The sequence below is a fragment of the Neodiprion pinetum genome, chromosome 7 (genome assembly GCF_021155775.2).
Source record: "Neodiprion pinetum isolate iyNeoPine1 chromosome 7, iyNeoPine1.2, whole genome shotgun sequence".
NCBI lineage: Eukaryota > Metazoa > Arthropoda > Insecta > Hymenoptera > Diprionidae > Neodiprion > Neodiprion pinetum.
Genome location: NC_060238.1, coordinates 18794276 through 18806769, shown reverse-complemented (window position 1 = coordinate 18806769; position 12494 = coordinate 18794276). Strand labels below are relative to the sequence as shown.

The 12494-nt window shown below is 42.7% G+C and overlaps 1 long non-coding RNA gene across 1 annotated transcript in view; it reads left to right on the top strand.

Annotated features, from left to right (window-relative positions):
* Positions 1–12231, top strand: part of LOC138191329 (uncharacterized) — a 71615-nt gene extending 59384 nt beyond the window's left edge. The window contains exon 2 of the long non-coding RNA XR_011177691.1: positions 6583–12231. This is a non-coding gene — a long non-coding RNA (uncharacterized lncRNA). The remainder of the gene's footprint in view (positions 1–6582) is intronic.
* Positions 12232–12494: the final 263 nt, after the last annotated feature.

Sequence of the window (12494 nt, the reverse complement as noted above, 5' to 3'; positions counted from 1 at the left end):
TCTTCTCATTCCACCAGTGCGTTGCGGTTTTGCCCTTGGGTGGTCTCCTTTTGGGCATCCCCGCATCACAGGCCTTTACCACGGTGGTCATCAGAACGTCTATCTCATTTCCAGCTGCGTCCGCGCTGCGCTGCTCCTTTTCCCTTCTGAGGAAGCTCGCCATCGCGTCCTTGTCCAGCTTCCTCACCACCCATCCTTTCTCGGTGCTGCCAGGTGTTCGAGCGCGCGACCTGTCCCTGGGCTTCCACTTCATATAAATATAGCGGTGGTCGCTCAGGCTTTCGTCGTCCAGCACACGCCACCCCATCACTTCGGCGGCCACCCCTGGGGTTCCTGCTGTCAGGTCGATTACCGACGAGGCCCCCGTGCTGGCCCGCTGCCACGTTGGGGCTGTACCCTCGTTTACTGGAATGAGATCTAGCCTGGCCAGGAAGTCTGCGACCGCCCGACCCCTCTTGTCCCACTTGCTTGACCCCCAGTTTGGCGACTTGGCGTTAAAGTCGCCAGCCACAAGGGTTTTGGTGCCCACCGCTCTAACCGCGCTCTCGAGGTCGTCCAGTTGTCGCTCAAATTCCTCGATGGCCTCGTTAGGCGAGTAGTAGCAGCTAAAGATGGTTAGCCCGCTTACCCTCGCCCAAACGTAGCCAGCACCCTTGCCACCCGGCTCCAGGTTTCCGGCTAACCTCTTCGTCCCCAGTATGGCAGCGTCTCCCCTCGTATCCACCGCCCAGTTTCCCTGCTTTCCCGCGCTGCTGGGTTCCAAGACAATTAGTATCCCGGCCCCGTGTGCCGCAGCAGTCTGGGTCAGCAGGTCCTGGGCCGCACGGCTCCGGTTAAGGTTTACCTGGAGTATCACTACTCCAGGCCTGTCCCCGGGTCCCGTGCTGGTGTTCCCCCTCACTCCTGGCATGCTGGAGCGCTAAAATCGAGCCTCCGCCCGAACGAAACTCCCAGTGTGGTGGGGGAGAGCATCACGGCCTCCACACTATCCCTATTCGCTGCTACGGTGCTGGCGACCCCCGCGATGCTTCGCCTGCCATGCCGAAGTTTGGCCTTGTTCAGCTCGTCCCTAAAGACCGAGCATCTTCCACTACCGGAGAAGTGGTCTGCCCTTGCCCCATTACTGGCGCATGAAATGCACCTAGGGGCCGTCTTCGGACACTCCTTCTCCTTGTGGCCAGCCTCCCCGCACTTTCTGCAAGCCTGGGAATTGTCCTTTCCCAGGCACTGTGCCGCGTGGTGCCCGTACCCTTGGCACCTGTGGCACCTATCCACCGAGATCCTCTCGCGGATCCGGCAGGCGGTCCAGCCGATCTTGACCTTTCCTATGGTCAGTAGCTTCCGGGCAGTCCGCTCTGGGATGCGCATACGCGCGGTCTGCGTGCCCCGGAAGCCGCTCCTCAGCCTGATCTCACCCTCCAACGGTGCTTTCAGGACGCTGCTGAGGGCCGCCCTGGTCTCCTCTGCCGTCGTGATTTCATCGAGGTCCCGGACCTCGATGGTCATAGTCGGCTCCAGCGTTGACACTTTTGCCTGTCCGCCCAGAGCCTCTACGACGGCCTTCTTCAGGGCCTGCGCCCCGCTTGAGCCCTTAAGCTCGAGGAGGACGTCCCCACCTCTGGTCCTCCTGACTGCTGTAATGGAGGCACCTACCTTGTCGGGGTCCACCTGGCCCCTGACCCTTTTGAGGACCTCCGCGTAGTTTTTCCCCGCTTCCGTCTTAATCAGGACGGCATCCGGCCTGACAGGCTTCCTGGGCCTTGGTCCCCTTTCCTTGGCGGGGGCCGCGGCCGTGTTCTTGGTCGATGCCGCTGGCGCTGCCGGCGCTGGGGCGGCTGTCTTGCGGCGGCCTCGCTTGACCACCTCGCTCCAGCCCTCCTGAAGGGGTTTCTCTACCCGTTCTTCCGGGCGCGGCCTCTTTTCCGCGGCTCCGGTTGAGGGAGAGATCTCCTTCCTCTTGCTGGTTGGTGCTTCCTTCTGCTGCTGTTCTTGCTGCAGCTTCCGCACCCCCGTCTGTGTGGCCTTGTCCCCGGTTTCCCGCGGCACTCTGGTTCCGGCCACCTCCTCCTCCATCTTGATCCAGGCACGCTCGACTCGCCTGATGATTATGGCCGCCTTGGCCACGTCCTCTCTAAGCGCGACGTGGGTGTTCTTGTGGGCCACCGTAAAGGCCTTCATTCCCTCAATGAGGGTAATCAGGTCCTTCAGCGATTTCCTGTCGCTTACCTCCTGTCCGCTGTGGGTGGCCAGGCTTACCTCCCCGGGGCAGCTCATCGTCCTTGCCCCCTCGCCCCTGGCTTTTGCAGTCGCTCCCCTCGCCGCGGCCGCGCCCTTTTGCGCACCCTCCTTCGACGCCTCTACATCGATGAGGATGAGTGGCGTCTGGACAGGCGCCGGCTCCCTCATCTGCAGCTCCGAGGTGGTGACCCGCCTGGGCGGTGGTGGTGACCTACGGAGGCTGGTCCTTCTCGCGAAGGGGTCAACCTCGAACACCTCGAACTCCATCTCTTCGTTGGTTTTCCTTGTGTTTGTTTTGTTGAAGTTATCCATATTAGTGAAGATTGTGTCTTACGACGGTTCGGCCATCATGGCAGCTGCACCGCGGTGCAGCATCTATCCCCGCCGGAAAGAACCCTAACCCCGTACTCGCACGGAAGCTGCTTTCAGCTTGTCGGGTGGTCAGCCCTATCCATGCGATCCCCCCCTCCCCCCTTACCTCTTTAGGGTCTTCCGTCCGGGGGATTCCCCTGTCAATCCGAGCCAGGGTAGGCCCCCATTCGGGTAAGACCTTGCCGGAAATACCCTACCAGCTTCGGGTATGAGGAAATACTGACCAGGTAATCCTCCACGCATGCGCCCGGAACCCAAGATTCAACCCTCCGATTGGCTCCAGCCAGCTGCAAATAGCGGTTTTCCCACTTCAAACCTGCGGATTCCTAGAAACCCACAGGAAAGGTACAGACATTTTTTGCAGCCCTGGTCGGCGGATTACTAGTCCGGCCTTGGCTAGTCTCGGAGGAATATCCTCAGAGGTCTCGACCACATCCCATTCATTCGCTTCCCATTCATTCATCGCCATTCCCTCACCCAACCTCGGGTGGCTGGGCCGGTTGTGCTTGGTGGTAGTCGCTCATCTGGTCTCGCCTTTGCCCAGGGACTTTGAGGCCCTGGTCATTGGGTCCACTAGATTCATTGCGACCGCCAAGCCCCCACACCACGACAAGGTGACAACCGACGTAGGGGACCTAACCTAACCTAACGTAACCTAACCTAACGTAACCTAACCTAAAAGGGATCGGGAAGATGTTGGAATTCAAATATTTGATGAAACTGCCCGAGGCAAGTTTTTCAGATCATAGAGAAGTTTTGACGGATCCGCAGTCGCGAATTGAAGCGACTTATTCGCGCGCTGTACGTCGATGAGGATTGAATGGATGTATGTCAGATAAACTTTTGTTCGTAGCATCTTTGCAGTTATTGTACAACATTTCAGCTGTGTAACAAGCTTCCTTTCTCTTGACGATTTCAAAATGCGTTTTGAGCTCATCCCATTGATTTAGAATCCGATCAATCGCTGCTCCGATAGAAATCCAACGCGTTCTACTCAATTGAAGTATTTTCAGTGGTGCAGCACCCTCGTTGGTAAATTTCTTTGTACGCGATTTATCGGAGACTATAATGAGCAAACCAATTATGTGTGTCGCGGATTATGTTAGGTTAGGAACTCGAGATTCCGTGGCAAAGTTTCCGTCTTCGCGTGCGAAGCGGCTAATTGAAGAGCGCAGTAAATGCATCTGATCAAAACTAGATGTGGCAAGTTGTACTTGTTTTTGAGCAAAACGAACAATCCATTGTTGACACCGACTATAATGGTAGGTTATGGAGATCCAATGTAAATGAGTTTGTTACGCTTTCAATTACCTGGAGAATGGCTTCTGCAGTTCCAGAGGTTAGGTCCTCAAGAGACAAGAAAGTGGAAACAATTGTTCTTCCCTTTTCGCTGTAATACCTGGGCAAAAATTTCTTTTTTTTAATCGCGAAAACCAAGTAGAGGCCCTGTAGGATTAGTGATTAAGGGGCAATTGTGCACATATAATATATTTATAACCAAACCTCGAAGTGTGCCACGTTTGACGATCCTTCCCGGATTTTGAATTGTGGTCTTCGATTTTTTCATACATACGTTTCAGTGACGCCAATTTTGTTGCGCACTGTTTGGCGCTAACTTGAATTGCTTTTTTTTTTAAATTTGATGCAATATTTTCAAATGCATCTTTTTGTTTCAATTTCCCTCTTTCGATTAATTTTTGAAACGTTTCGAATTCGGAAATGAATGCCAGTCTTCCCGTTGCTGTCCAAAAGTCTGAAATGTAAATATACAAATAATGATATTTCCTTATCAATCCGTCAAGTAGAAATTGGCCCTTTTTTGGAAATAAAATATTTAATACGAGAAAAATGATAAATTGTTCTCTTTTTAACACAGAACAAAGTAAGCTTCTTGTTTTTTCGAAAATTTTAAGCGTCCCAGATAAAAACCTGAATGGTTATTTCACTTTACCTGTGTAGTCATCCGAATTAACCACTTCCTGAAGGTTTTCTTCAGGCTGCTGATGCGATCTTTCACCTTCAGTCGTCGATGTATTGGCGCTCTTGTGTTGCGGCGTCCTTTCCGAAATGATTTTTAACATGAACGATTCATCTGCAATTTTTAAATTATTGCGTGTTATTTTTTATGTACTGGTGAGATGATAATATTTTTTTTAATCCCTTGACATGTACAAATAAGAGAGGTTAGGGGAATTTACCGGCCAGAGCTTTTTCGTATTCCTGCATCGTCATTTCTACCTGGAACAGGTCCCCCGTATCTTCGTCAATGACCGGGATTGACTTAACCACCGATGACGGGATTTTTTTATTTGCGGTATCCATATCTAAAATCCTTTTTATACTTGCGCGTATATAGCGTGTCACTCACAGGACGTCGCCATATGCATTACTGGCTCTGCACTACCTCGCTGCTGACAGTCTCTACAGCCGGAGGTCAGTAGTTCCCTAGAACCAATGTGCAACGAAATGGAGATACGTTTCAGCCGTGTCAGCCGTGCTGAAAAGCATTTTGGAACGGAAAACCAGTACTGACAGTACTGGTCAGTCAATTTCCGAACACACTCTTAGATCATATTTAACTCTGAGCATATCCATCAATTGCCGCTATTGGAGTCTGCTCTTCTTCTGAATTTTGGAGAATGATGCACCTCTAGTTGAGAAAATGAGACATAAGGTTCTCATGTCCTTATCAAAGCTCTCATTGCTAGAATAATTGATGTTGGAGGCCACTCCATTATAGGTAACTGGTATGTCTAATTGCAACACATCAGTTCTTGCTTCTGATATATCTCTCACTCTTATCCTCCAGGCTGCGATGAGAAGAGAAGTAGTGACCTTAGGATCAAACCCCTCATATTTAGCTGCCTCAGCCATTCTTTTCCAGAAAGATTGTTCCTTATCGTCAGCTCCTAGTAGCTGTGTTTTGAACCACACGTCGTTAGTATTCAAATCAGTGTTATCACAATCAGGAATAACGGGAGTAAAATTATTACGGAAAACTTTGAAATGAGATGAAATGCACAAAACAATAGAAAATACACAAATGCGAGATATAAGTGAATAAAAAATGATACAGAAAAAACAAATTCAATCGCATACAAGACAGGTCTCTATATAATATAATAAGACACAACATTATTTTGGAAAAACTATAAAATATCCTAAGCAAATTCAAATGATTATTATGAAAAAAAATAACATGATACGATGAAACAATGAAGCGATAAAATCTAAAACTTTATCAAAAAATATAATAGCATACGATACAAAAATGTCCCACAATAACGTTGAAAAAAACATAAAAAACATTTTTTAAAAATCTAAAAAAAAATAATAATATAACTTTGACAAAAATATTTTAAAAAATGGAGCCGTACATCCGCCACGTCCACGTCGTCTGCTCCGGGTAACGCGAAGAGTGGTTAGCATTGTTGAGCTGTCGTACACTTCATAAAACTCAAAAAAATTACCAGAAAAAACATATTAGTAGGGCCGAGTCTGACGGCGGTTACTCGTTTACTCGATTCTCCAGGATAAATAAGTTTCAGCCACATGTAAAAATTTGGTGTTCGTCAAGTATACCCATTTGAGGATCCGGATTGATAAGCGGTGCCCTCCAGTCATCACAGTTGTTGCGCTTGAGAAATCTTCTGCATAGATAGCCACCTATACAGTAAATGGCACAGTCCTCGCCAAAGTAGATTTATTTACAGTTTTATGTTGACGTTTCAGCCTAACGAATCTACTACGGTACATATCTTTTGTCGTACGTAATTGTTTCAAGAGTCGTGCTGTTTTGGGTGACCTTGAGGCTTTAGTTCTTCCTGAGGTACGCGGACTATTTACGGGGTTGCGATGCGCACTAATAGGGCTGGCATGTTGTTCGGTCGCATTTGGTGTACCTAAATTATAAAATATGTTCCACATATGAAGAATCATCATCTCCATTTTAACAAATCAGTTAATTTTTAGCCTTGCCACTACGTTCACTGCAGAGACGCCGAGAGAGAGGACACATGAGAGAGGCGGCGCGGTTGCATATGATTGCGAGCTGATATCGAACTAGAGATATCTTGAAACGTGTTAAGACTTGGAAGTAGGTATTGAGAATGAATAAATAAATAACACTTGTATTAAGTATTTGGCTGCTTTATTTAACACTAGACTCGTAGATATAAGAACAAAAGGCACCTGCAACATTTAAGATTACAGAGATTATTAGCATGTTAAATGGCGATCATTTCCACGTGGGAGTGCATAATCCCAACTGACATATTTTAATTTAATTTACATACCTTTTCTTATTCGGCTGACGTATAAAGATTAAGTAATATTTGTGCTTCAATATTTCCATACAACCGACAATGGATTAACTTAAATGAATATGATTCAGATGGATTCTTTTGGCTTTCATTTACAGAATTACTTGACTGACTGACTTAATTTGTGTTCTATAAACGTATATCACTATACTCAAGCTTCAGGCGCATTTGCATCTTTCCTATAAATCCTTAAGTCTAGTTTATATAAGTTAAAATAATTTATCTTCACACCAGTGTTGAAAATTTTTCCAAGTTTTCACATATTTTAGTAGCGTTGATTAATTGACGATTTTTGAATCATTTCCAGTTGGCTTTCGCGGTCTGCTGTCACCATTTTATTTATAGGTAGAGCTGTTACGTTCTGATATGAACGTTTCGAGTTGATTCAGATTCGCTGTATGATTTAGTTATACTCTCGACTTACGTTTTTGATATACATGAATCCCAAAAATCGACTGCTCAGCTCCTCAAGTCTTCTCGTTCAGCTAACACAAAATTTGAGAGTTTCCTAAGTTTTGGGACCAACCAACCAATCACTATGCATGATTAAAATAATTATTGATGACAACACTTGGGTTTAATTCACGTTTATTTGCACAATCTCCTTCAAGTTCTCAATATGTAATTAGGTTCACTATTGTTCTACACACTGATGGTTATCTCTTATCACAGTCACAAGCTCTTACTAAGTCTCGGAGATTTGGAGTTAAATTATTCTATAACTTAATTCTATGATTTCCGTGAAGTTCTGAACTGTACCATTAGATGTCTACTGTTCGACGCTTTAATCTCCTCTGCTTTCTGTTCTGAATCAGGGTTAAATTAATGGAAAAGTGAGAGGAGTTCGAAAGAGACGCGTCTTCTCATGGGTCTAAAATGATTGCCTGAGGTTGATTAATACTTAAGGGTAAGGTTTCTGATTAGTGAGTAATATCTTGGTAGAGTGTTAGCGCGAGACGATTGGTTCATGGAATCAAGTGGTGAAGCACTAATTGGTCGCATCGTAGTCAAAACCAATTCGCTATCTCTAGTTTTGAAAATAAGAGCTTTTCTGTTTGTTAACTATCCTTGTTTTCCCTTCCCACTTTTCCTGTGCTTAGTCTATGAAGTTATCTTAATTGAGTAATGAGATTGAAATCTATTGTAAGTGTTTATTACTTTGAGTCATTGCAGCTGAAAACATAAATTAAGGGTTTTATGTGAAAACTAATGTTGAAACATATAATGGTCGAATGTGAAAATTATATATATGCTGCTTAATGCTTCATGAATATGAATTAGGCTGATGATATAACGCGTGTGCGAACTATCGATATAAGAGTATTGCACGTGATGATGTTAACTGTGTATGGCAGTATTGGTCTAAGAACTATGGTAAGAGTCCGTAAGGCTCTCTTATGGTGTTGTGATATTGGATAATAATTTGCCCCTGGAAATTATAATTATAGCGCAGGCGAAAATTATATCATTAGCAATGTACGTATTATTGTGAACGATCTTGACTCCAGATTTCTTGCGAACATCATTATATTAATCAGGGACCTGAACGATGTAATGTTTTCAATAAGAATTAACAACGAAAATCAAAGCAAGGTGAAACAATACATCGATATCGGAGCATTGAGTATTCAAATGAAATTTTTTTATTTCATATTCTTGTAGATTGGAAAAAAATATTTTGGACGTATTTTTTATTTTTTCGATTGAATAAAAATTGCCATTAATATAACAGATTGAAAACTATAACATTGTAACGTCACCCATGTTAAGATATATCTATATATATTAAAATCAGTGAAATTCAATTACCGATAACATCAAAAATTATCATTTTCAACGAAAAACAAAAAATTCGTCCTCATTACTTTGGCTTGCACTGCATTATGCACCCCAAAAATGGAAAAAAATTCCATTCAAATACTCGATTAATAACCGAGATCCCTAATGATGATCACGATGAATTGATAAATTAAAAGCTCAAATCATGCATGCTTCTAAGGCATACCAGGCAGAAACCTCCGTGGGTCTATTTATCAAATTATATAAATAAATCAATCGCAGTTTTCACTACACGGATTACATAAATCAAAGCTACATTCGTTTTGTCTTAACAAATCGGAAAATCTGTAACTAGGTGTCTCAAAAAATAATACCCCAAACGTAGAATATGAAAAATGAATGTAATTAAGATCTGTTACTACACCCTTAGGTAATAATAATAATGAACACCAAAAGGGAGATAAAGAAAGAAAACTTCTGATTTACCTTGAATCGCATCCTGGAACTACCGAATTTTCAACAAAAGAATCCTTCACGCACCACACATCCTCATCATGACTGAAGATGACTTTCGATTCCTATGAGTACGCCTCCATAGATCACAGCGCCCGAATCGCACGTCTATATTGACGCCGAATATCATACATTGCAGAATCGAGATGTACGTCGTCGACATGCAAGGATTCCGAAGGGAATACGATACATCACTTGGTGATCTGCATCACCTTGATCCAGTCCACGCCTCCGGTTGCAATCCAATGGAGAAAACAATGGTTATCGAGCTACCATTACGGGCTCACCTTGGAAAAAGAAATCAATACCTTCGTTAATTTTTCGAATTTACATTCTTTCAGAAATCAATACCGCCGAAAACGTAAAACCGACCTTGCATCAATGGAAAAAAATGAAGAAATACTTACAAAAACAACGAAGAAGGCAATGACTTTGCGCACCTACTTTGCAAAGGTGGAAAATTTAGAAGGTCACGAATGCCTTCTTCAATCACTGATTAAAAATTCAGAAATATTATGCGATGAACATAGATGCGAGATTCGACTGCTATATGTATGAATAATGTACTGGATGAAAACCAGCTTCTGAACCAGGAATCACGTCATGAAAGTAACCAAGAGGATCAATCAGCGGTCGACACCCAGCCAAATACTGAAGTACAGCCTTTACCAAGTACACGGGTTCTCCAAGGACTAAACAATGTAGTGGACACCCTAAGGGAAATGTAGAAAATAGATTGTTATCCCTTCGTACCTGTAACGTACCACTTTAATGAACAGTGGTATAAATTAATGGTTTAATTAACTCCAACAGAAGAACCTACAGTTATCGAACCATTGACATTTCCAACCTGGAGGTACATCAGCCGAAGCTACCCAGTAACAGGCGATATTTATTCATCCAAGGACCTGCAGCACTTACGCGATGACATCATGTTCCCTACGGAAAGACCCGAAATATTAAACGACATAGCAAGAGTAATGTCCGGAGAAGCAATCGCTAACAAAACTATCCATCATGCAGTTCCTAAACGAAGACACCATACAGAAAATTGCAGAAACTACCTGGACACAGATGTGGGGATCGCTAGTGAACTTTGGAACCTACAGCGCTGGATTCCTTGGAATATTCTATCTTTACCAGATTATCAAATTCTGCCTTCGTACAATAATACACAGCTACGTATTGAAGGACGCATGCGGAAGCAGCCTCCACATGCTGGAACTTTCTCGCAACAAGGAAACAATGAATACAGATTCAATGGAGCCCGTACAAGAAACAACGGTGAAACAGCAGCCCAATGCCCTGAAGATATCTTGGAACCCACACATGTCAAGCAGATGATGTACCCAAACTTATCAATGGATATGGAACTCAAACAAGAAGTCGGAGGCCCAACGCTATCTGCGAGAAATGCATCTAATTTAACTGTACCACCGATAGGAAATCAGAAGTCAAATTCTTTCCGCAATCCCGATGTAAATAATTCTAACAAGGAAAAGTGATCGAGCTTATCTCGTCATTCTTATATAGGAGGGAAGGTGTAACATCCGACCAACCCGGTACAAATTTTTTCCTTTCTATTCATAACTCTACTAACCACGTCTAACTTCAGTACGAGAATTTTGCGATAAAACCAAAAGTTACTAGATAACGACTAGTTACTCAGATCTAACTATCTATTAGTAAATTGCAAACCAAATTTACTTGAAAGTCGCGAGATCATTGAAATTTAGTAATACTGAAACGCTCGCCGACACCATCTCTCTTTTACTAATGCGTAGTATATTTCTATTTTTGTTCAACCTTTAGATGGGTATATACGTGATAGTGGTGATAGACTTGCAACACGTCTTTTGCACACGGTGCGCGTTCCAGTATTACCACATTTTAGTGCTTGAGATCCTCTTACAGAATCTTAATGTTACCATAATTAAAACTTAAGCTATTCAAAGGTATTATTTAGCATTACCATTACAACTACCACACTAGTCAAAATGACTGGTCTTTAAAAGTACGTAATATATCAATATGTTACGCCCTGACGTACCTTTTTCAATACGCTATTTTCATTAAAACAATCAATCATTATTTTCTAGCCACTTGAGCGACATTTATCGCACCATGTATTATTTCATTCTCATTTTCACATAAAAAACCATTTCCACCCTTCCTAGAAAAACTCATGTACGGTCCACGGTATTGGGTTTTATAAAAGATCAGATTAACTGGTACCAAGAACTGAGCTAAGAAACGCTGAGCTGAACATAGGGCAGCTCAAAATAAAAATATATCTCTTTTTAAGCTGAATATCTTATCAATAATTATCATGATTCGCTCACATAATATACATGAAATTGAAATAGGTTACTTAGTATACGGTATGGACGAATGTGAGAAAATTATATTAAGATATCTCATGTTAATATTCTAATTGTATAATCAACGAGATTGAGCACGCGAGACACATTCCAGAATAACGCTGATCATGTGAAGTGGCACCAAGGGATCGCCCCCGCATTGTTTGTTGCAACTGCAGGCTCTTAGACCCTCAAGACCAAGAAGGAGAGTTATTCTCCCGGCCCAAGTACAGATAATTAATCAGGAATGAATATTAGAAATTTCATGTGGTTCCACGGATCAACTAAATACAATTATTATTTGTATATTGATAAAAAAATATGTTAATCTAAAACGAGATATACCATATTTTGATAAACGACCAACTGTAGAATTAATAATCATAAACCATAGATGTCTCTTGGTATCGATTATATATCCACTAAATATACTCAAAATAATACCAGACCTGCTGAAGAGCGTAAACGGTGTAATTAAGTCTTTTATACAACTAGCTGTATTTGAATATTAATCTGCTGTCGACTTTATCTTAGTTTAGATTCATACCCGGAACCATTATAATTCCTTCATTTGATTAAACTTCATTTGTTATCGTTATATTTTTGTAACCAAATCGTTTGAAGAATATATGTTAACTTTTACCAGATGAATTGATTTTTAACCATTTATTTTGAACTACCACCTATCCTATATCGTTATTATGCTTTAGCCTGAATCGTTTAAACAATTCTCACAATCCTGTATACTAATAAGCAGAGAATATGATTATCAATATAATAATATTCATATATCTATTACTCTGAACATTGTTTATTCAAATTATTATTCACATTATAATATTCAACCACCTGTAAACTAGAATATTGCTGCACATATTTCAACATAAAATACGTAAATCTAATACGTTAT